Source organism: Oryctolagus cuniculus, chromosome 3 (genome assembly GCF_964237555.1).
Source record: "Oryctolagus cuniculus chromosome 3, mOryCun1.1, whole genome shotgun sequence".
Lineage (NCBI taxonomy): Eukaryota > Metazoa > Chordata > Mammalia > Lagomorpha > Leporidae > Oryctolagus > Oryctolagus cuniculus.
Window position 1 is genome coordinate 64,393,272 of NC_091434.1, and position 25,969 is coordinate 64,419,240.

At 43.7% G+C, this 25,969-nt stretch overlaps 2 long non-coding RNA genes across 13 annotated transcripts in view; one reads left to right on the forward strand and one right to left on the reverse strand.

Annotated features, from left to right (window-relative positions):
• Positions 1–25,969, reverse strand: part of LOC103348788 (uncharacterized) — a 193,884-nt gene that overhangs the window by 32,149 nt on the left and 135,766 nt on the right. Inside the window, exon 11 of one of the 12 annotated variants that reach the window (XR_011387237.1) lies at positions 21,012–21,131. The exons of the other annotated variants lie outside the window; for them this stretch is intronic. This is a non-coding gene — a long non-coding RNA (uncharacterized lncRNA). The remainder of the gene's footprint in view (positions 1–21,011; positions 21,132–25,969) is intronic. 12 annotated transcript variants of the gene reach the window in all.
• LOC127491594 (uncharacterized) overlaps positions 23,198–25,969 on the forward strand; it is a 50,600-nt gene continuing 47,828 nt past the window's right edge. The window contains exon 1 of the long non-coding RNA XR_007920363.2: positions 23,198–23,425. This is a non-coding gene — a long non-coding RNA (uncharacterized lncRNA). The remainder of the gene's footprint in view (positions 23,426–25,969) is intronic.

Genomic DNA, 25,969 nt, shown 5'->3' on the forward strand with positions numbered 1-25,969 from the left:
CCTCCACTGCACTCCCGGGCCACAGCAGAGGGCTGGCCTGGAAGAGGGCAACCAGGACAGAATCCGGCGCCCCGACCGGGACTAGAACCCGGTGTGCCGGCGCCGCTAGGCGGAGGATTAGCCTAGTGAGCCACGGCGCCGGCCTTACAATACTCTTTTATTACACTATTTGGCCACATAATCTTTGGCTGACCCTTCATAAGACAAACTTGTCGTATTTGTACAGAGAACATTGAGAGATAATTCACTCTTTCCTCTCACAGGACTCATCAGAATTTGATGGTTTTTTATGGATAGATTACAAAAGTTCCTTTGCGCTTTAGACTTACACATAAATACCCTATTTGTGAATTTCTCTGTAGTTACATTCCCAGATGATCCAAAGAGATAGGAAAAAGGGCGATTCTGAAAATGAACCATTTACTTCATAATTTGTCCATGGTCAGCTAATGAAGATTCATGGCACGGCTGGAAAAACTTAAAATTCAAGGTGCTTTTCCAAGGCCCAGGTGTCACCTGCAGGAGAAAGCAGCGAACCCAGCAAGGAGACAAATAATACTGCCCCAGCCTGGGGGCACCACTGCCCTTGCCTCTGATGCTTCTGGGCTCTGCAAAACCTCACCATCTGCCTGGCCCTTACACACAACCTGTTGGGAATCACCTTAGCATCCTGACCCATCCCTGCCTCCAACAGCAGGAATCTAAACCAGGCCCACTTTTACTACTCTGACCCAAGTCTCAGATTCTCTCTACTTCCAGATCAGGGCTGGTAAGGAAGCAGACAGTGAGGGGCTGTCCCCAGCCGGGTCAGAAGATGGGCAAGCTCAAAAGCCCAGGCCCTGGGGCAAGCATTGGGTGCAGCAGTTAAGACACACTGGGGCTCCCATATCCTATACTGGAGTTTCTAGTTTGAGTCTTAGCTCCCCTGCTTTAGGTCCCGCTTCCTGCTTATGTGCACCCTGGAGTCAGAAGCTGATGTCTCAAGTGCTTGGGTCCCTACCAGCTACATGGGAGACCTAGATAGAATTCCCTTCTCCTGGCTTCAGGCTGGCCCAGCCCCAGTTGTTGTGGGCATTTGGAAAATGAATGAGCAGATGGAAGATCTTTCTCTGTTTCTGTTTCTGTCTCTATCTCTGTCTCTGTCTCTCTCTGCCTTTCAAATAAAAATGAAAATAAATTTAAAATTAAATAAAGGCTTTGGCTTCAGGCAAGAAATTGCTGAGGAATTTATAGATACGGCATTGCCAATAAAAGGCTTAAAGTGAAAAGTCACTTTGAAACCATCAATAATAACCACATTTTGATCAACCATGCTAGTGGAAAGACTGAATTACTTTTTCCCCTCTCTCTAGGAAAATTACAAAATCGTTATACTATAAAGAAGCAATCAAAGAGTATGAAGGCAAAAATGTAGGGAAACAAGCATTCTAGAACTGCATCAGGCAATTAATTATTAAAAATACATTTTATTTTTCTGGGTATTTTTGGAAATTGTGATATTTGTCAGTTCTATAAAATTTTTGATTTGATGTGATTATTCATTCAAAATAAATTTCTCCATTCATGCCTGATTTTGAGTTCATGATTTCATTTCTTTTTCTTAAGCATGCCAACAGGCTTATACTTGAGATCCCACAGACCTGGGGCTAACCCTGGAAGTCGTGCTGGGATATTAAAAGTCATGCCCATCGGCCGGCGCCGCGGCTCACTAGGCTAATCCTCCACCTTGCGGCGCCGGCACACGGGGTTCTAGTCCTGGTTGGGGCGCCGGTTCTGTCCCGGTTGCCCCTCTTCCAGGCCAGCTCTCTGCTGTGGCCAGGGAGTGCAGTGGAGGATGGCCCAAGTGCTTGGGCCCTGCACCCCATGGGAGACCAGGAGGAAGTACCTGGCTCCTGCCATTGGATCGGTGCTGTGTGCCGGTTGCAGCGCGCCAGCCGCGGCGGCCATTGGAGGGTGAACCAACGGCAAAAGGAAGACCTTTCTCTCTGTCTCTCTTTCTCACTGTCCACTCTGCCTGTCAAAAAAAAAAAAAAAAAAAAAAGTCATGCCCAGCACCCTTGTGTCCCTGCCATAGGGATGTTAGGGAAAGGTGCCTGGTTCCGTTTCCTGGAAAGAGCGGTGGACCAGAGTGAGACTCCCACTGCATTTCCACATTAGCCTGGCACAATTATGAGCTTCCAGGCAGGAGGCTGTGATGCTCAGTAGAAGGGGATTCTAAAAAAACAAACAAAAAAACCAGCAACTGCTCATCTCGCAGGAATGTCTGGCAAGAGGTATTCTAACATAGATGTTCAACTCTTTATAGAAGGCAGCCAACAAAATGGGAAACAGGCATTGCTCTCCCTTCTTGCATTTGTCCCTGGCTCACAGCAAACTGCCAACACTTACAGGTCGCATCTTGGTTCCTCTGTATCACTTTAATATACGATTTCCTCACCACCCTTAGACAAATGGAAAACTCATATGTATGTCCCTTTCTAAATTTCCTCAAACTCTGATTGGTAGTGGTGGTGACTCTCTCTCTCTCTCTCTCTCTCTCTCTAATATGGAAGAAATAGAAGCACTCATTCCCTCTGGCTCCCCCACATCCATCTTTTTCTTCCTCTCCATTTGCTTGTTGGGCTCTCACCCCCTCCGTAGCTCAGTGTCACTGTCCTCTCCTTCCTGTCTGACACTGACATGGCCATCACCCTCCTCCAGTTGTCCAGAGGCTCGTGACAATATCCTGGAAGTGAGCTGACATTGCTCTGCTCTGGACTGAGCAAGAAGGTGATGGAGGACTCACAGCAGATGGGCCTTGTTCAGATATGCGCAAGGTCCCTTAGTGACTGGGCAGTAACTGGTCTTCCGATACACAAAGCAGGCACACATCATGTTCTTCTCCACACCCTCACCCTACCCTGAGCTGTCTTTGGCTTTTGAAATACGCAGCAAATGAGCAAATGAAAACAGGGAAATAATCCATAAAGTCAATGGCTAATCAGTTACACTTAAATATCTAAGAAAAGAGAACCAGACTCTCAAAGGTGTCATCCACCAACACGCAGAGCAGTGAGTTGGTCCCATTTGGAAATTTTCTGCGTCTCTATAAATTTGTTACTCAAGGTAAATCACCAGTCTGTCTAGCCACATTTGTTAACAATGCATGTAACTCTTAACGGCATCTCCAAAGCATACTTACTCTCAATTTCGCTTCTCATTCGTTTTTATGATGCTAGAGAAATTCAGATTATATAGGCTTTCTTTGTGCTGAGATGGTAATTTTATATCACTGTAGATTAATAGCATTTTTAGTGATATTTGGTATCACTCATTTGTCTCCTGTGGTCGTAAAGATATATATTTTTTCTAATTTGGCTTTGCCAACAAATAAAAAATAAGAGTCTTTTTCTGTTGAATGAGCGAAAAAGTCATTCTGATCATGAAGAATTATTCTCTTTTAACATACCCACACTCCACCATATAATTGTTTTTGTTATTGCAGCAATACGGTTTCCAGAAGAATGTGCGTGTGTGCGTGCCTGCGTGCACGTGCCGAGTTTGGCCTGCAGAAGAATTTCTCCTAGCCTCTACTTGATCTTCACTTTGCATTCTGATTACTGAGTGCCCAGCGTATTTATTCAGAGCCTGTTCAACCAGGAACCCTTGCTTCGGAAGACTTCAACTTCCCCTTCCTTCCCTCCCTTCTCCCTTGGTCCTGGAGTTCTCAGGTATCTTACCTTTGGGAGCATACTGATTTCTCTGGAACTCTATTTGGGGAACTGGTTCTCCCTTGGAACAAGGACCCATTCCAGGGATGGTTATTGTGGAACAGAAAGGCAGTCAGACTCGCTTTAGCTATCAGCTTTTAAGAGCTTCCTCCATCTGCTAAAATGTGCACTGCAAAGTTGCACATAAAATGCTGATTAGTACCCCAGTGCAGATTCATATAATGATCCACTTTCTCTTGGTTTACATCACACTCTCCTAAGTACCTATTCACCTGTTCTATTGGAAAATTTTAATCATCTCTCTGACATTAGCTTGGCAATTTCAGCGGCCACTTCACAATCTTTCAAAGTCTTTCTGCTCCATTTCATTCCTATTTCTTTTCTGCTTGTGTTAATTATTTTTGCAGCCAGCATACGTGTTTGTCAATAATGCATTACATTTTCCATGTGTCAGTTCTTCAGCCCATCAAAGAACTCCGCTTTTTACATTCAGAATCTATTTTCTCCTTCCCCGACTCAGCTCATTTTGCTCTGGGCCTGCCTCTCAACTCTTCGTTCCAAAGCCATTCAAAGTTGCATGAAACTTGGCAACTGAAAACCAGTCCCCAATTTAATTGGATCTACTTTCCCCCAGAGCATTAAGCTTGGGCCTGCAATGGGCTGCATGTTATCCGAAGGCCTTGTCACTTCTTTGATATCTGAGGTGTCTTAAATGTTGCCACCTCTGGGATGCCCGCTTCTGGAATGTGCCCAAGACAATTCTCCCATCTTGAGTCAAGGGCCAGGATCTACGTTGACCACTAAACTTCAGGATGATGAAAACCTCTCATAACCTCTCTAAATGTGTGCCTTTGCTTAGTGAAAATAAAACAAAAACAACCCTTCGCTTGAAGGCCACTGAAACTACCAGCGGTGCTAAGCACATCCCCAGCTCTAGAAATACTTACATAGTTAAATGCGATATAAAGGGCTTAGGACCCCAAGGCTCCATAGGCTGTTTTGGGGGCATGTAGGGGAGATGCATTGCTCATTTTTTTTTTTTATTTTTAAAAATCACTACCATTCTTCCCTCTGTCCCAGCATAACCCATTCCTTGGAATTTCCTAATGGCCACCATTTCCGTTTTCATAATTACTGACAACAGTACCTACAGGCTGTCCTGATCCCAAGGCTCTTCTTTTGTAGTTGCTTCTGAGAATTCGCTGATGAGTCCCCTCTCGCAGGCTTGGGAAACACCATTTTCAGAGAGCCTGCCCTGCTTCTCAGCATGCATGCTCCTTCAGCGAAAGGCACGTGAAGGGAAGTCTCCTTGCTTGCTTCGCTTTTGTTTCAGACTCCCTCAGGGGTTACACACATCCTGTTCTATTCCCAACGTGCCTTGGGGAAACACTCAGGCAGTGACGGGAAGAGAAGGGACGCAGGCCTGCACCCAAGGACAAGGGGCTGACGGGACACTCCTCTGCATCTGGGCCGCCCGTGTTATTTTCTCTGCTGCTCCAGGTTGTCAGTCACAAGCACCAGAATCATCCAATTCCACATACTCACCTTGGGTAAGATTCTGTTTTTAAGATTCCTTCACTATGGCTTCATTGGCCAACTCCTTTGGATATATTTTTAACTGCTTTCTATAACTTGGGAGCCCTTCATCTCCACGATGCAAGAGAATGCTGGAAATGGCCAGGCAGAGGAAACACAAGTGGGAAATGAGAGTGATAGAAGGAGTGGGGAAAAATACATTCCTGCATGCTTAAGGATTTTAGGTAACAGGAAATTTCTTTCATTGTAATCTTTTGCTAATAATCACTAAAATGGTCATTTCCTACTGTCCTACAAATAAATTGCTTTATTTATTTATCTGAGATGGGGAGGGCAACAAAGATACAGAGAGAGAGAGAGAGATTGACTGATTTTCCATCCACTTGTTTACTCCCCAAATGCCTGCAATAGCTGGGGCTGGGCCCAGCTGAAGCTATGAGCCTGAAACTCATTCCAGGTCTCCTACAGGGAACCAACTTGAGCCATCACCTGCTGCATCCCAGCAAGGAGCTGGATGGGAAGCAGACCTGGGACTGGAACCCAGGCACCTTGATATGGGATGAGGATGTCCTAAGCAGGTATCTTAGCTGCTGCACCAAGTGCCTGCCCCAGAACATTGCTTGTTAACTGTGCTTGATACTCTTTGGTAGTCATATTAATAAACAAGCAGACTGGTAAAGACCTGTTAAGGGAGAAGAAGCAGGAAAATAGTTTTTCTTTCATCATTCAGATATTCACCTGATATCTGACCTACTCACAGAGAAACAGAGGCCTTCTACTGTCCAGTAGGTATTCTCTTTCTCTATTCGTAGGCCTTCTGGTTTCTTGAACTTGAACATCTCTAGATGTCCAGGAAAGACCCCCTGGCTGAGTCTTTAATGCGCATAACAAGAGGATGAAATACTGTTGTGCTACCTCTGGCCTCTGTTACCAGGCATTGGAAGCTGACACACGACTGACACTGGGCAGCTAACCTTCCTTTCCCTCTTCATGGTTAGCTGTAACATCTAAGTCAGGCTAAGAAACTGCCTTCCCAGCTACTAAGTGCTTTGCCCAGTTAAGATAAAAATGAATTGTGAGCCTTTCTTATTTGATCAGTTCACTAACCAGGGTCAGGAGAAGCTAAAGAAAAGTAAATGTATAAAAGAAAATGTTGACAAACGCTGTTTGCATGTCCCTCTCCTATTTTATATTCTATAAAGCACTCTCCATCAGGCTCTTCTATCTTGTTTTACCCAGGTTACAAGACAGGAGGTTAGGCAATATTACCCACATTTTCCAGCTTAGGAAACAAAAGAAAAGGATAGGGTAAAGGTCAGAGTCTCTTATTTATAGGAAAGATCCACAATTAACCATGATTGGAATAAATACTGCCTTGGAATGACCACACTGAAAGGCTTTGTTGAGCAAATGTGGGGGTGAGGTGCTTTTACATCACACTCTTTATAGTTTAAAAAAATAAGGTTTCCATCATTTTTTTAAAAAATTAAGGTTTCCATAGACTTCAGGTAACTTTAGCCAGGGATAATCACACTCAGTTTCTACATGTGTAAACTGGGAATTATAATATTATCTTTTCATATAATGTTTAGAAGTGTTCCTGTCCAATCATCATTTACACCATGAAAATGTACAATTTTTGTGGCCGACGCCGCGGCTCACTAGGCTAATCCTCCGCCTTGTGGCGCCGGCACACTGGGTTCTAGTCCCGGTCGGGGTGCCGGATTCTGTCCTGGTTGCCCCTCTTCCAGGCCAGCTCTCTGCTGTGGCCAGGGAGTGCAGTGGAGGATGGCCCAAGTACTTGGGCCCTGCACCCCATGGGAGACCAGGATAAGTACCTGGTTCCTGCCATCGGAACAGCACAGTGCACCGGCTGCAGCGCGCCGGCCGTGGCGGCTATTGGAGGGTGAACCAACGGCAAAGGAAGACCTTTCTCTCTGTCTCTCTTTCTCACTGTCCACTCTGCCTGTCAAAAAAAAAAAAAAAGGACAATTTCTGTTTGTCAGTTATACCTCAATTAAAGTGGAAAAATAAAATTTGTTTCCATGTAAAAGTGCCTTGGTACACAGCCAATATTCTATTACGTAATTCTCCAAATGTTAGAAATTATTATTATTTTTAAAGATTTATTTATTTATTTGAAAGTCAGAGTTACACAGAGAGAGAAGGAGAGGCAGAGGCAGAGACAGAGAGAGAGAGAGAGTCTTCCATCTGATGGTTCACTCCCCAGCTAGCCTCAATGGCTGGAGCTGCGCCAATTGGAAGCCAGGAGCCAGGAGATTCTTCCAGGTCTCTCACACAGTTATAGGGGCCCAAGGCCTTGAGCCATCTTCTACTGCTTTCCCAGGCCACAGCAGAGAGCTGGATCAGAAGTGGAGCAGCCGGGACTAGCACCAGAGCCCATATGGGATGCCGCGCCGTAGGCAGTGGCTTTACCCTCTAAGCCACGGCGTTGGCCCAGAAATTATTATTTTTGCTAACTAATAAAATTCCCAACTGCTCTTACACTGTATGACCCATTGGGGACAGGACTAATAACCAGGAACAGAATGCAGTCTGCATAAATAGTGTTTTAGACACTTTTGTTTCAGATGCCACATTTTAAAATTGGGATATTTCTCATAAAAAATGTTTTTTCCTGCCTATGACACGAGTCCCACATTACTGCAGCAACAGTCTGGTGGTGAAGGGCCCTTTCAGAGGGTGTCTTTCACTAGTGCGTAAAGTTCCCATAGTCCCAGCTGGCTCCAACGTGTGCCACTTGGCTCACTTAGTCATTTGTGTGTCTTTCTCCTGTCTTACACTCTACAGAGTGCTTTCCTATGGGCCTTCTATCTTGCTTTACACAAACTAAAGGACAAGGTTAAGCAATGAATGTTCCATCTCGCAGTCGAGGAAACTAACAAAAAGATAGGTTAAGGATTTGAAAAATGTTGTGTAGCCTCTTAGGATGGGGACTAAACCCTCTTCTCCTTTATCATGCTGCTTCCAAAACAAGGGAACCAACCTCCCTTTAAATTTCCCTGGAAACTATTTGTCCCCTGCCATTTGCATCCAATGCCTTTGCTATGATTTGAAGCAGCAGGGTAACACGATGTGCCAGTTTTCAATGGTAAGTTAAAATGTGACCTAAGGTGTATGAGGCAATGTCCTCTCCACTCTGCTAATAAGCAGAGCCGTTTCTAATTATTTGCATGGAAGTTGGCTCCCAAGATAATTCAGTGTCCATGTGGCTGTGTTTCACCTCTACTTATTTCCATTACCTTGCATATTAGCTATGTCAAGTTGATGGGCCTGCTGCTCCCCAGGGTGGCTGTTATAAATACTGGTGCTACAGTGAAACGCTTCCAGTCTTCTGGAACCTCATTTAAACTAAGCAAGTTCTCCATAATGATCATTAATGATGTATTGCTTGCATGTAAATGTTGGATATTAATCTTGTGTTTACTTACTCCATGCCATCAGACTTTTTTAGAGGTTCTTTGTAATGTGCAGTTAACTGATGATCAGGAGTAGCTTCTCCATTTGGGACTGAGTGACGTCTTTAGATGACAATTTATTGAGGTAGGTGAAGGCTTGGTCTTAGAGACCTAGCTGATGGATCTGATTCCCTTGGGAGATAGGACTGCCCAGTGTGCTTGAAGCTAATATACCATGAATGCTTTGGGCCGGCATTGTGGCACAGCTGGTTAAGCTGCCACCTGTGAAGCTAGCATCCCATATGTGTGCCAGTTCAAGTCTCAGCTGCTCCGCTTCTGATCCAAGTCCCTGCTAATGCACCGGAGGAAGTATTGGAAGATGCCCTAGGGGCTCGGGCCCCTGCCACCCATGTGGAAGCCCAGATGGAGTTCCAGGCTCCTGGTTTTAGCCTGATCCAGCCCTGGCCCAGCCCTGGTTATTGCAGCCATTTGGAGAGCGAACCACCAGATGGGAACTAGCTCTCGCTCTCTCTCTCTCTCCCTCCCTCCCCCTTTTCCTCTCTTCTTCTCCCTTTCCCTCGTCCTCTCTTTCTCCCCCTCCACTTCTCTCTGTAACATCATTTTTCAAACAAATAATTGTTTTAAAAAAGGCCCAGGCACAAAAACTCCTCCTGAGCCTCTTTTACAGGCTATGAAGACTCTCTGCTCCCTCGTGAGTGCCATAAATTTGGTATTGGAACCTGTGTGTGCCAGGAAGTCCTCGCAAGGTGGCTGGACCGAGTCTTGTCACAAACCTTTAAAGAAGGGACAGTCTGAGGCTGGATACCTTCTGCTCCTTTTTCACAGGACTCAGCTCAGGGCATGCTGAGTGGGTCTGAGAGTTCATCAGACCTGTATCCTTTGATAAACCCTCTCCTATGGAGACTCAGACACCAAGTTCTAGGTTAAACTTCAGAGAATCTTCCATGATTTAGGATAGGCTTCTTTCTCTATATGGAATTGGACTGGAAGAAATGCCTGCAGTTTGGTTTAGTTTGTTCTTATACGATGGGACTGGGCCAGAAATAGATTAGCATCTGTGCAGGAAATGATGAAGTGCTAATGTTCTTCATGACACAAGGTCAATGGGCTTGACCTCAGGAATAAGACAGACTTAGATTTGAACCCCTGCTCTGTTATCTATTATCAATGGAACTTTAGGGAGGTGTCTGAAACTCTGTTTAAGCCTTGATTGTTGCTTCTTTGTATACTTGAATGCTAACAATATCCATTTCATAGGGTTGTTGTGAGGATTAAATTACAAAATATACATACAACATTGAACCTAACGTGAGTACAAGTAAGTGCTCAGTACAAGTACAAATGTGTAATAATTTATTATTATTATTATCATTACATGAGTTCATGCTGGCCTCAGCTGGCCTCAGCTGCATGGCGTCCTCTCCTGAATTTACCCATTCTAAAAAGAGAGACTGTTTTCTGGATTGTCACCATGTATCTATCCCTGCACTGTTTGTCCTGGTGATCAGAAGTTAGAATGTGATGAAAGTAAAGACGGCCTCATTGGGGTTAGTTATGAGCATGATGAGGAAATGGTAAAGGATGCACATTAAAACCTATGAGAAGCAGATGCTCATGGTATGCCATGGAACTCTTGGAATGCATGGAACTTAGGTGTGGCAGAGTACAGGCAGAGGCACAGGGCAATCAAAAGGGGCATGGCATAGTCTGGGGTCATGAGGAGGGATGGTAGGACCACAGTTGCTCTATATTCTATAAAGGTAGTCACGGGTAGGCCAATGTTACTGCCACTGCGCTCCTTCAAATTCTCATCATCTCTCACTTGAAAGATGATGAAAAGCTACAGGTGCTCTGCTGCCATTCCCTTCCTGTTCCAGTCCATCCTCCCACAGTGCTGCCAATGCTATAGATCACAGCTCTGGTCAGGTTGCATCTCTGTTCAGTGATCTCTCTTGGTTCTCATTGCTTACCCAAGGAAGTCTAATTGTCAGAACCAAAAGGATAACCCCTAAGACCCACACACCACTGATAACCTTTGAGCTCTAAGTCTAAGTGAAGTTGTTGCTCTTACTGTAAAGGACAGTGCTAGAAGAGGCTAGAAAACTCAAATAAGGCTTCTCATCACTTACCTAAGCATACCCCAGTGATCTGAGTGAAGAAAGCTTAAGAGGAAAGACACACATGAGCTTCCCTCTTGCCTGAAGGATTCTGTATCTTCACAACCAAAAATAGATATAGATATAGATATAGATATAGATATAGATATAGATATATGACTTAATCCTTAGACCGATTTTGGGGTCTCCTGAAGAGTCACCTCAGAGGACTTGAGACTTGGCTTTTTCCATTGAGTCCCTTATCTTTTTGGGACAAAATCTTCATCTCGGCTGTCCCAGTGCCTCTGACTTTCTGCTTTCTACCCTGTCTTTAAGTGGATGCCTCAGTTACATATGGCTTTTTAGTGTTCCCTGAATACTCAGTCATTTAAGTGATGTGTAAAAATAAGTTAAGACTGTTTATCTTTGGAATTTTTATAAAAACAGAGCTTTTCCTTGGAGTTAAGAAAGGACTTGTATTAGTTATCTCTTCATCACTATAATATCTGAGAGAAGTTACTTAGGAAGGAAGGAGGTGTAGTTCAGCTTATGGCTTTGGAGGTTCACAGTCTAAGGGTAGGGCAGCCCTACCAGTTCTGCAGCCTAGAGGGTGACAATGATGGAGTACGGAATGTGGGGAGAGGAAGGATCACATGGTGAGTCAGGAACCACAGAGAGAGTGAGGCTGGACTTGGATTTTATAATCAAGGATCTCATGAGACCAATCTTCCCGGCATGTCCCTAGTGAATTAAGGACCTCTCACTAAGGACCTAAGGATCTAAGGACCACCTCACAGATACCATAAATGCATCAAGCTTCCATTCTTATTTCCTCAACCATTAACATTGATCAATCAGTCATTAACATAAAACTGTGGGGACCAGGGCTTTAACACATGGGTTCTTGGGGGACTCCCAAACTATAATCCAAACCATAGCACAATTCCTTCTCACATAGGGGGTGTGTGTGTGATTATAAGATGAAACAAGAAATTTTGGTAAAGGTAAAAGATACATGTCCTGTTTTTAGTCCCTACACCAGCAAGCTGGAGGACACTACTTTTCTTCTGAACATTTGGAGATTGCCAGGGAGTTAGTGTGATGCTGATGACAGAAGTGGCCCTTCTTAAGGCTTTGCTCCAGATGTGGCTATCACTATGTTACAAGTTCCCATTTCAACACTCAACCCCCCCAAATAAAGATTCTATTCAGCCCCTTTCCAATCCTGATGTCACAAAGAAGTATAGATGGGAAAGCAGTTTTATTTTGTTGTAAAGCAGTTATGCCAGATTTATCTTACTGATAGAAATCTTTGATCTCTGGTTTTGAGTTGAGCCAAAACATCTTGGTTTATGCCACATGGAAACCCTGGGGATGTTGAATGTCCGTCCTCTGGCAGAGTTGACTATTTCAGTATCGATTACTTGTCAAAAGCTTTATTTACCAGAGCTTACTTATAACAGATTTTGTTTCAAACATTGAATGAAAAAAGTACTTTAATTCTATATCAAGACAAACATTTCATGAAGACACATAAAATAACTATTAATTTTTCTCTTTCTCAAAGACAAGGGATTTAAAGATGACCAAAACATTTTTAAAATCCTTCAACTACTTGGTGGGAGTGACAAAATTCAATGGTTCTGCAGAAAGGATTTCCATTCCTACAACCATTAGCTTCTAAATCCTATCAGTTAGGAATCTAACAAAATATGTGTCTCCTAACATTATTGACCTATATCCAAAATCAGTTTTCCAAATACAAAACTATTTTGCTCCCATCATCCTTGTTTGTCACCAGAGACATGACCTGAGAAATGCCTGCAAGAAAAACCTCCACTCAGCAGCATATTTCTTATTAAGTTAGCAGTGTGAAAAGCAAAAATAGAAGTTAGTGATTTCCTACAGCCCCAAACTGCTTTGTTCTTCCAACAGAAATGTTGTAGCACATTACTCCAAAATGTAGACTAGGACCCTTGGGTATTTTACACATGAACAATGGCTGAGTCATTTAATTTAAGAAACACAGCTAGCTAAGCACTCATTTATTTGAGCAAAAATTTCAGAGGGCTTTTCTCATGCTTGCACAAGATCCAGATATCTAAACTTTGTAAATCCATAAATACTCTCTGACATGATGGGCCATTACAGCTTTTAAAGACTCATTGCTGTCTGTTGGATCAAACGTGTGCTTTATGCAGAAGCCTGGGAAGATTTATGTGTCGACCATTCCAAATTGTATCTCTATTTAAAACTCACTATCTTGGGAATGAACTTCAAACTATTTTTGCCTTCTGGTATGAAGCAGTTTGTCCTCCAAGAAAGTCTTAGAAACATTTCAGTTCCCTAAGCTCATGTCTGTACACACCTGCACCCGCATCTCTGTCCTTTTTCTTCTCTCAGAGTGATAGACCTCAGCTTGGTAGCTAAGTGTCATGGCTGAAGCCCTACACTTAACTCAGACTTGGCCCAGGTAACATTAATCTTCTAGACAGATGAGTGCTGGGAATGAAGAGCCAAGTGTCTCACCAAAGGTTATTTTTAAGTTTTTGGTCTTGACCAGAAGGATAAGCAAGGTAATGCCACCCATTGAGAGAAACAGAAGAAAGCCTCCTGAAACCAGGAGGGGTAATTCACGTCATGTGTGTTAGCAAGGTTGTAGAGAAGAAGAACTTTGGAAAAAACCTTGGGTTCCAAAGTCTTTCTCAACCCCCATGCAAACAATTTCCCTGATCTTATTTGATTCTATCTCTGCAGTGTCTCTCAAACCCAATCCTCCTTTCCATTCGTTCTGCTGCAGTCTCAACAAGAGATTCAGTTCATCACAGGGCAGCATCATTTGGCTCCAGAATTATTCGTCTCCATGTATCACGTTGCTGAGAACAGTACCTTTGGTATGTGTAGAGCTGGTCATATGTCAAGTCTGGCCCACCACAACTGGGAGGTGCTTCTTCCATGATCCTGTCCTCTCTACCACCTGACTTCCTATGGTTTCCTGAAAACATCTCTGCTCACTCCTGTTCCTCTCTGCTTAGAACACTGTGTCACATGCCGGCCTTCACCGCGGAAATCCTAAACTCCCAGGAAATCCTTTAAATTCACCCAATGATGGTTCATAGCTCCTGCCCCATATTTCATATCCTCAAAGCATTGTCTTTACAAAACTCATAACAACTTCATAAAATTCATCTCCTGCCTTGCATCATGTCTATTTATTATATGCTTGTCTGTCTGTCTTTCTATCCATTGATCGATCTATCTGTCTATCTGCCTTTTCCCCAGTTTGTAAACTCTTCCAGGGCAAGAATCATATCATCCAATGCCTAACGCAAAGCTCCGTATGTCACTGATTCATGACACATATGCATTGAATAAATAAGTATATGTACACAATTGATTTTTTTAAAGATTTATTTATTTTACTTGAAAGTCAGAGTTACACAGAGAGAGAAGGGGGGAGAGAGAGAGAGAGAGAGGGAGAGAGAGAGAGGTCTTCCATCTGCTGGTTCACTTCCCAGTTGGCCACAATGGCTGGAGCTGTGCTGATCCAAAGCCAGGAGCCAGGAGCTTCCTCCGGTCTCCCAGGTGGGTGCAGGGGTCCAAGGACTTGGGCCATATTCTACTGCTTTCCCAGGCCATAGCAGAGAGCGGGATCAGCCAGGTCTTGAACCAGTACCCATATGGGATGCCTGCATTGCAGGCAGTGGCTTTACCCGCTACACCACAGCGCTGGCCCCCAACAATTGCTTTTGATAGAGGTGAATTAGTAGAGTCAAATAGAGAGACCCAGAATTCAAGACAGTAGGATGAGTCAGGTGCTGAAAAACAGGAAGTCTCTTGCACAATGATGTGAAAATATGACAAGCACCAATGGAGCTTTTACTTATGGAGGAAGCGCTGCTATCTTTTCATATTTTTCTGCTGTGTGCAGCCTGGAAAATTCCATCTCTTATAATCCTCTTCTCCAGCACTGAAAAGTTAGCTACAGCAAGGTCTCTGCTGACCTCTAAGCCTTACAAATCTCAGATTTGTGTAATTAATGGGAGTGACACGGGAATGTTTCCACAGTTTGGTTTAATTTCTGCTTCATACTATATGACTGCTGGTATATTCTGACATTTCAGCCATTTTCAATCCGTTTATCTTCCAAATATATTGTAATTATCTTTAGGTCAATTAAAGTACCATATTTTTACTGCATTTCTATTTTCCATACAAATTAAAATGTATTTTATTCAGTCACCTTAAAAAAATTAAAAGGAAGCACCTGATATCATTTATATTAATCTAGGCCCTTCTGAATAGGTTCCTTCTGTTCCTCAATGTCACCAGTTTCCTATGAGCTCTAAGCCTTTCCATTTGTCTCATTGCTCACCCGTATGTTGAGACGCAGTGGCTATACTTATCTCTGAGTTCTTTCAAAGGGCACCGGTAACACCCCTGGGGTCACAACCCACAGTGCTCCTGGCTTTGACTTCCTTTCCAACAGCCATTCTCAACCCTCAGGATCCAGCTCTCCATTGCCCCTGTCTATATCCGCGTGTACCATGGTAACAGGGACCCATCTCTTACCACATTCAGCATCCACTGGGTATCTTGCCTTGCAATTTTCATCACTGATTGCACCCAGCCAGCTTCTCTAATAGTTTCTGATTTGCTCTCCCATCCCTTCCACTGGCCTCTGCTTATCTCAAAGAATTCTCATCTCCTGGGTGAGGCTCCTTAGTGATGTGAAATTCTGTGACATTGGGTGGAGAATGTGTCTCACCTAATTCTATTCCTTACCACCTGCACACCGTCCACCCCACCGTGCCTTCTTCCAAGTTGTTTTTCTCTTCTGTGTCTTCTCATGTTTGTGTACAATGCTCATTTCCCTCTGCCTCTCTACAGCTCTGGTTCATTCATCTTGTTTACAGTTATTATTTGTAGCAACAGCTAAACATGGGTGAGTTTTTATGGGTTCTTATGAGTCCCACAATGTACTATTCTGTGGACTGTCTCATGTACTGTCCATTATAGTTTTACGAGGAAAAGGTTACTCTTTTCATGCCCACTTTACAGAGTGGAGAACTGAGGCATCAAGAAATGAAACAACTTGCTCAAGGTTAGATGCCCAGAAAACCGTGGCAGCAGGAGTTGCATGCACTTCATCCATCGCGTTATAGCCTCAGTGCTGCTCACAGGATGGCTGCGGACCAAGGCAGCTGGGAGATGCTGACATCCTGCATCCAGCCTGCTAAGGAGCAGACAGGCCCCCTGGCAGACTGTCAGGTGATGGCTGCCATGGAAACGACCTTTCTCCGCACCTGCTCAGCTACTTTTATCCAGGAGAGACTCTCTGGAACCCTGTCTAATTCTGGTCTGATCCCTTCTTCCAGAAAACCTCACCCTTGGGGCAGGTGGACACCAACTGCCATCGGGCAGCAAGCAGCCACCTGTAGTCCTGTCTGCCCTCGGAGAAGTGGCATTATGGAAAAAAAGAACTCCTTCTTGCACACACCTCTCCCACACAGCTTCCCCAAAACACAGAGCCACCAACCTCATCCTCCTGCCCTGGCCTGCAACCTCTTTTTATACTGCATATAAAGAACTGATGACAAATCTAACAACAGTAAAAAGACACAGAAAAGAGTCCTTGCAAATTCTTTCCTGGCATATTTTCCTGCCCATCTCTCAGAATATTTTGTTAAATGTATTACTGGGCTGGCGCTGTGGCTCACTTGGTTAATTCTCCGCCTGCGGCGCCAGCATCCCATATGGGCACCAGGTTCTAGTCCTGGTTGTTCCTCTTCCAGTCCAGCTCTCTGCTGTGGCCCAGGAAGGCAGTGGAGAATGGCCCAAGAGCTTGGGCGCCTGCACCCGCATGGGAGACCAGGAGGAAGCACCTGGCTCCTGGCTTCAGATTGGCGTAGCTCCAGCCAGAGCAGCCATTTAGAGGGTGAACCAACGGAAGGAAGACCTTTCTCTGTCTCTCTCTCTCACTGTCTAACTCTATATGTCAAATCAAAAAAAAGTATTAGTTTTATTTCTGCAATTGGAATCTTTGAAATCAATTAAAATTATCTGAGATACCTTAGACTGAATAAAACAGGAAGTATTATTGCCATCATCTCCATCAGTTATGCATATGAAATAAAGGAGCCAAACCAAATACCAGAGTGGCTTTAGTTCCAGCTCAGCTGTTGAATTTCAAAATCTAGCATATTCTTCTTTGTAAACACCAGTTGCCACCACCAGCCCCCAGCTATCAGAAAGGTTTTTAAGAAGCAAAGTTACAGGTTCTGAATTTTTTCACATCCTATGATTTTGGAATTTTTAAGGTTTATTTTATTTATTTGAAAGACAGAGTATAGAGACGTAGAGGCAGAAAGAGAGAAAGGTCTTCCATTCTCTATTTCACTCCCTAAATGGCCTCAAAAGCTGGAGCTAGATTGATCTGAAGCCAGGAGCCTGGAGCTTCCTCCAGGTCTACCATGTGGGTGTAGGGGCCCAAGGACTTGGGCCATCCTCCACTGCTATCCCAGGCTCATTAGCAAGGAGCTGAATTGGAAGTGAAGCAACCAGGATTTGAACTGGCATCCATATGGGATGCCAGTGCTGCAGGCTAGGTCTTTAACCCACTGTGCCATAGCGTAGGCCCCATCTTGAATTTTTACAACTTTCCTGTTGTTACCCTCAGAAGTTCTTGAGATGTATATAGAATGTGTGTACCTAAGGCCGGCGCCGCGGCTCACTAGGCTAATCCTCCGCCTAGCGGCGCCGGCACACCGGGTTCTAGTCCCGGTTGGGGTGCCGGATTCTGTCCCGGTTGCCCCTCTTCCAGGCCAGCCCTCTGCTGTGGCCCGGGAGTGCAGTGGAGGATGGCCCAGGTGCTTGGGCCCTGCACCCCATGGGAGACCAGGAAAAGCACCTGGCTCCTGGCTCCTGCCATCGGATCAGCGCGGTGCGCCGGCCACATCGCGCTGGCCGCGGCGGCCATTGGAGGGTGAACCAACGGCAAAGGAAGACCTTTCTCTCTGTCTCTCTCTCTCACTGTCCACTCTGCCTGTCAAAAATTAAAAAAAAAAAAAAAAAAAAGAATGTGTGTACCTAAAGTTTTTCTTTAGCATCTTATAATTTTTCTATCTACTTAACAGTATCATTGGCATATTTTTCACGAATAGAGCCCAGCACCCCGAATCAGGTTACCTGGAGATTCACCAGCACTATTTTGGGGTTTTTAAGTCATTGTTCTCCCAGCACATGTTGGTTGACTCCATGGGCATCTAGCACTGCTGTGTGGATTGGTGGGGACTGGTGGAAATGGGACAGAGCTGTTAAGCTTTGATGGTAGAGGCAGATGGGCAGACTTGGGAAGAGTGTGACCAGGCATTAGGTGGCAGTGGGACAGAGTGGACAGAAGGCAGCAGGCCCGAGGGAAGCCCTGGTGATGGGAAGACCATGTGGGTACCACCTAGGATTGCCCCAGAGTCCAGGGGCATTCTCCCCTCACCACCACCTGAACCACCCATTTCCTCTTTTCGGTTCTCTCTCTTTTCCCACCTCTCCCTTTTACTCCTGCTGCAGCTACATGGCTTGAGTGGGTTTTGCCAATGGCGTGCTTTGGTCCTTGCTCCTGACTCCAGGACTCCAGGCATGGTTGATACCATATGTTATGGGCCTTGGGAGCTGTGATTGAGCATCTATTTTCACAGAACAGGATAGAAGACTTGGTGTCTCTAGTGGATCGAAGAGTGAAAGATTGAGTTGTGGTTTGGCATTCATTACACATCTGAGTCAGGGGGTAGGAGTAGGTGTCATCCAGCTGTCCTTAAACAGTGAGAGCCTCTGTTCTTTTGCAGTAGAGGGCTTTACTTGGATTGAAGACCTGGAAAATTCATCTGGATGAATTGGTTTGTGGAGCAAATGGGAGGGAGTGGAAGGTAAACCGTATGTGAGCAGCCATGGCTCTGTTCTGTGCACTCTCCATGCCCAGCTTCAACCTCAAGCCTGGGTCTAGGGACTCAATTTGAACTTACTGAACAGAGGAAGGAGTGGATGAATGAATGAATGAATGAGTGGATGAATGAATGAATGAGTGAATGAATGAATGGAAGCAAAGTGAACGCTGCCTGGAGGCAGCCGGGGTGTGACTTGAAGGATTGCTGGTCTGTATGGGCGGGGAAGGGCATTTGTCTTTCCTGGCCCCACACTCCTGCCGGGCAGTGGGCAGCCACACTGCCAGCAGCAGCTCCCAGGAGCTGGGACACTGCACAGGTTTGAAGCCCATAAACAGGCTGCACTGCTTGAGGGCTTAAGATAAATATTCATACTTAATACTGGTTCTAGGGTATGATTTTTTAGACCATAATTCTTTAAAATTTATTATCGTTTTAAACTTAATTGGGTGAAAATATTTATTGGTGGGGGAGGGGGTGCAATTACCCAATTATCAAAGCTAGAATGAATCCTAGGAGGGACACTAAAACTATCTTTAAGTACTGAGAGGATTTTATTACAGCAACTCTTAAAACAATAATGAATGTTATGTGTTCCTCGGTCTTTTTTACAATAGAAAAGGAGCACACCATTTTCAAACAGAAAGCAGATTGGCGCTTGTGAAGGGAGAGACCAGACAGGGCTCCGTGCCAGCAAATCCTTCTCACCAGCCCCCACCACCAAAACTTGCTTTTCCTTTGAACATGAAGAAAAAGGAGGGGGCAGCTGGGGAGGGAACCTCTGGTGAAGCTGCAGCGATGTGGGAACCAGCATCAAAAATATGCTGGCGTTTCCCCAAACGGGGAGTGCTGACAAGTATAATCCTATTACTCAAATCACATCAGCAATGAGATAAATGAAATAAAAACATGCTCTCGTGCGACCGAACTGGATATTTGTCCACAGTCTCTCCTTGCATTGTCTCAAGCTGTCCCCCACAAAATGGGACATAGCAGAAAACAATGTTAAGGAGGCTTTTAAAACACATCATTGAGATTACAGCACCTTTTAAAATAAACAGCACTGAATACCAACACAGGTAAAATGTCATTGTGAGACAGGGATCCTATATTCAACGGCGTGCTTTATGGCTTTCCAGTGTGTGATAAAATCTGTTCACCAGATGTAGTATATGTCTCCTGTGTAGCATACTTGAGCATCCTGTAGGCCCGAGGCCCATTTATTTCATGTAATTGCCTTTCCTGTGCACACCTTGGGGCACCTTAATTCTCTATTTTATTTCAGGCACTGTACAGGGTACCATCTGGTAGTTTTAAACTCATCCCATTTTATTACACTACTGCAGTGGCTATATTGAGCCCTACTGCAGGCTTTTGGGGGAGACAGACTTCTTACTGCCAGCTATTTATTTCTGCCTGAAATAAAGTAGCCTTGAACTATCAACATGCAGGATTCACACGTAGATCATCGCTGGTCTGTACAAGTGAGATGGAGGCTCCCAGGCAACCTGCAGGCTGAAACAGTTCTCAATTGCTTCAGACACAGCTATTAACTTACAGAAGTGGTATTCTAAATTCTTTGCCTACTTCTGCACATAATGATATCTTTTTAGTATCTCATTTGTATTATTTCAGTTCAGATGAGCACAAAAATAAATGTATTCCATCACATCTGGAAAAGTACCAGAGAGAAATCACTTAATATACAAAGCTGCACACCTCATTATGAGGTTCGTCACTCATTTCAAACCCTACCTTACCTCTGTCCCTCATCAACATGGCTTTTGTTTGGCTGTTGTTTTCGTTAAATTGTCAAATCATTTTTCAAGAGGATTTGCAAGACCTTGAAAAGGCGAGTTTGGAAATAATATACTTGGCAGAAGGAAAATAAATCTCCCAACGACGCGGCTTTTCTACAACAGGTCCCTGATGACAGCAGTGAGCCTCTCCTTAACTTGTGCACAAAGTAGATAGGCGGTAACTTGCTCTCTGAGAATTCATCTCCACCTCACAGCAGCCCCACCAACCGGGTAAGCCACTCTCACAAAGGGTCCCCGATATGCAAATCATGCACACCCAGCTGCACGTTGCCGAATGAGTTATTAGCTCACCTGCTAGCTCCTGCCTCACCAAATCCCTGTTGCTGCATGTGTTCTGCATTCTCCCTGCTCCTTTCTCCTTCCTCTCTGGCCAGCAGCTAAGGTCTGGCGGCCTCTGTGGTGGCAATGAAAAGACTGGAACACGAAGGGAGCCAGGCAGGGTGGAGGGTGGGTGAGTGATGAGTTGGCTTACCAGCCACCGCTGCGTCCTGACATGTGTTATCTCGGCATGGTCCAGCGAGAAGATTACCAGTCTTTGGCTTGAGGTACAGAAAGCCTTCCAGTGTACAATCTGCTACCTGGCTTTGATGACCTGCATAAATAAACAAACCAACAAGGAGATGCTGGCTTTGCTACCTGCACCTCAGCCCTTCGCTATTGTGCTGGTGATGGGTGACAATGACTCAGCCCCAACTGGAAATGGAAAAATATTTAAGGTGGGAAAAGGCTAGATGTAGACCCATAGGCAGCAGATTCTTTACATGTTTTGCATTCGTGGCAATGATAAATGTAGCTAAATGCACCTGGTTGTAGCTGTCGGCTGTGATCTAGAGCCTGTTTGAATGAAAAGAATAACTCCCTGTTATTTATTGTTGGAAGCAGAGTTTACTTTGCTGACTTTAACCTCAGCAGAAATCAGAATGCCAGTTTAACAGCAAGCTGATGAGTTCTAGGGAACAGAGCAAAGAGCCGTTGGTAGACGTCTTGTAAATCAGTAGGAGAAGACCAGTGACCAAATAGATTCATATTTATTTTCCTGGAGTTTCCCCCCTTCTTTGACTCTCAGGCAATCTCGTTCTATAAAAATGTTAATGCTGGTCTGAATATGAAGGGTAATTTTTTTCTCCCACAGCTCTGTCAAACACATCTTTCCAATAATTAAATGTGCATCCTTGGGCTCTAAGAGCAGTCTTGTTGAACAAAGCAACCGCAAATCCAACTAACCTTTGAAGAATGAGGGTGTCAAAGTATAAGCAGATGTTTTAATTTGCACAATGCTAGGATTTTTTGGATGCCAAATGTTCCTAAAATAGTTATTGTATCTAGACAGCCGGAGAAAGATACACTAAGAAATGATCTACAAGCCTCTCAGTTAGGGAGACGTTGTCTCCTCCAGCAGAAGTGATAGTAGATTCTCTTAAGAAAGCAATGCATTCATCAGCACCTAATGAGAAAGTATCATAATTCTGTAACTATAGTACGCAAAAAGAGGAGGACAACAGAGCACTACAGAATTGCAAAGCGTGCATGTGCATGTGCCTGTGTAGTCTCAGGTTCATAGCTAAATTAAATGTGGGGCAAAATCAAAAAGGGCTCCTACTCTTCCTTATGTGGGTATTAAAGATTTCTAAAATAGCTTAGGGTATGCATGCTATTTTTTAAAAGGGTGGATATATGCTTTAGCCATGAAATGATAGCATCGTGTTGTCCAGCTTGGTGAACTTGCATTACTTTAGGGAAATGTTAGCACATGTTTTTCACAAGTGGATGTAGGCAGGAAAGATATATATTAGACACAAGGAGAAACGCCCAGAGTTGCAGAAGAGTTGTGAGAAGCCCCAATAGTCTACCCAGGAAGGCTGTGGAATTTACCTCCTGGAGGGTTTTAGCAGCAGACAGGAGCCCCATCTGTTTGGGTTTATTTCAGAATTGCTTGACATTAAGACAGCGGGTTCATCAAGAGTTTCCTAGGCCTTCTCTTCTGTCGCTTGCCTGGGAGCAAGCTAGCTGTCCAGCAGCTACCCACCAAGCCACAGCCTGTCTAGCTTTCTGCTGAATCCATGTTCTCACAAGTCCCAGAAGTTGTTCCCCAGAACCTCTTGCTCTAAAATGTTGAGCTACGGGACTCAGGATTGGTGCTGGTGGGCAGGGGAATGGGAATGTAAATTAGTCACACTCCAGAGTGGACATTTCTTAAAATGTACCCCAATGACAAGTGCACGTGTCCTGTGATCCTGCAGTTACATTTCTCAGGACTTTATCTCATAGCTCTGTTTACACATTTACCCATGAATTAGTGATATAATGCCAGAATGTTTGTAATAGTCAATAAATTGGAAACAATAAAAATATCCCTCAAAAGAAGACCCATTAAGCAAGTTATGGCCTATCTATGCTAAAACAAAGAGGCAGGTCTGTATGTCTCTGCTTTAAAAAAAAAAAAAAAGATTTCTAAGACAAATGAAAGAAATGAGAGGCAGAATACAATGTGTAAGATACTTTTTTATATAAAGGAAGGGACCTATTTTCTACAGTATAAAAAACTTTTGAAATAGTATACTTTTTGAATTTATTTTGTGTGAATATGAATATAATACCTATTAAAATAAAATAAATGAAAACTAAATAAATAACTAAGGGAAAATAAGAGAATACATTTCCAAACCAAAATAAAGTAGGGGATTTAATCTATCTGATTTCTGGTTCTCCCTGGGTCCTTGACAGGATGCCCCTGGTATAGGATGGTCATCCAATGGAGATAGGCCTGTTTGATTTTGGTTTTCTTATTGTCTTCCTGCAGCTATCAATTTCAGAAGAGAGAAGAGGAGGAAGGAGGCAGAGTCTGGTGAGAGAGCACCAAAGAATATCTCCTCACTTCACACTCTGGTGAATTGAGTAGAAATGCCTGATTGTTCAGAGGGTGAACTTCTGCCTAGGACCATGGAAAAAATAAAGAGGTTCCAAAGATCAAGAAATGGCCAGTTCCACAGAGGAACTGCGAAGTCATTCTTTGACAAGGTCCCACTTGACACAAGGCGAGAGTTCAGCCCATCCATTAGGGGCTCTTCTTACTGAAGGGTACATCAAAAAAGGCCTAGTAGGACTGGAGAGTGGTGCTGTTAATTCCAGAAAGTCTTATTCAGAATTCTCTGAAAATGATTTGAAAACCCAGTAGTAGAGTCAATTTGAAGAGTCATGTTTGTGAATTTAAGAAAATGCAGCAGTTGGCATAGGGGACTTACCAGATATGGATCTACACCCGAGACATGAGAAACTTGGCAAGTACCTGGCCTCTCTGAGATGCACCTTTATCATAAGGGACAGACTTCCTGAATCACTGTGAGGACAATTCATGATTAACTGTTACCAATTACTCAAGAGACCACCACATCACTAAGCATGTGGATGGCGCACAAGACACTGTGACCAGGTGTTTCCTCTGCCGAAGTATTTGTAACCTCAGCCACACTGATTCCTCACCAGAGGTCTTCTTTGTAGGAAGAATCCCCGCTGTGGGCTCATGAAACCTCACGCCTTGCAGGTATCTGAAAAGTCAAACTCTGAGAGTCCACCAGAGGCCCGGGCCTTAGCATGGCAGCTGTTCAACACTTTGGGTATTATATTCCTCTCCCTAAAAATGGCCTGCTTAACTGAGGGGAGAGCCAAGTTTCCACGCTCTTACTCCTGAGATTTTTATTTAAAGAATACCCCATCTTTACTCGCAGCGGAAAGGCTGAAGATTAAAAATTAGCCACCGCATAGTAGCTGAGCAGTCACAATTTTTCATAACGGTTTTTAGTACACATGTGGGATTATAATTTCAATATTATGCAAATGCATTTTATGGATCTGTAATACGGAATGTGTACTGGCGTTAATGTGCATTAGCGGGCGAGCACAAAAAGGCTCCAAATGAGCCATTTTGGTGTCTGCTTTCAACATGTATTATGAATAATAAGTAAAATGTTCTGGTTTAGAACAAATAATATAAAATCTGAATTCCTCTTGATGTACATCAATGACACAACCCTACACAACTCTCACAGAATTCTTGCATTGGACATAATTAAAAACTGGCTCTTAACCAATATATTCCTGTTTATGGCTTCTCTTCTTAAATGGGAAGTGAAAGTAAAACAAATATATTGAATACAAAAAGGGAGTATTTTGTCCCTGTTGTTCAAAAATAAGAATTAACCAGATGAGTGAGTTAGAAAGACCGTCATTCACAGACGTCAAAACAGCAGCTCAGGTTACCGCTAATTTTAAGGGGCTCTGAGCATTAAAAAGTGAGAAAGTATCTAATCAGGGTTACGGGGCTCATGGCATATTTTCTATTAACAAACAAACAAATGTAATGCCTTTAACACAGAATATTTAATACACAATAATTGTGTCATTCTAAAGATATTTAAATGATGCGTTAAAAAATCTTTCTTAATAGTGTTCTGCAAGCTCTGTGACCTAACGTGGGGACCCAGGGTGACATTTGTCTGTGTATTTTATTTTAACCTTGTCAGTGTGTCTTTGTTGTTAAAGAATTGAAAAAAAAAAAAAAACTCAAATGGTAATTTGAGGCTTTTCCTAAGGCACAGGGCTGAGCCAAACCGTTTATTGGCTTCTCTGTGATAGAACCCCCAAATGTTTCCTTCCTTTCCTATCAATATTTTCTTTTAAAAATGTTTATTATTATTTTATTTATTTAAAAGGCAGAACGAGAGAGAGAGTGAGAGAGAGAGAGAAAGGAAGAGGAGGAGGAGAAGAGGAGAGAGAGATAGAAGAAAATATATTCCATCTCTGGTTCTCATGCAGCAGTCAAGGCTGTGCCAGGTTGAAACTAGGAGCCAAATTCCACCTGGATCTTGATGTGGGTGGCAGGGACCCAGATACTGGAACCATCATCTGCTGCTTTCCAGGGTGCACATCAGCAAGAAGCTGGAATTGAAGCAGATCTGGGACTCAAACACAGGGACTCCAGCAAGGGATGCCTGCATACCAAGCAGCAGGTTAACCCAATATGCCACAATGTCTGTCCCCTATGAGTATTTGCACAATATTCCTTTCCTAAAATGCAAAGAATGAAAGATTGGCAGACAGCATAGATTGAAGGTGGAGGCTTTATTTATAGAAATTATCAGGGTAGGTCAATCTGTTTGCATTAGTTTAGTTAGGATTTTGACATCTACTGATGTTGTTTCTTGAATACATGTTTCACACTTGCGCAGTCCTTCGGCACTCTGGGGCAAAACAACATTGCACAATACAAGGAGTATGGACTAAGTATTCAATTACTAACACTGTAAAAATCTCTTGCAAACAGGCTGCCTTAACTTAATGTCTTTTAAAATGCCACAGATTCCATGACTGATCTTCAAAATGTTAATAAAAATACCCAAGCATTGCATTCTCTTTAAGAGTTTTATATGCATT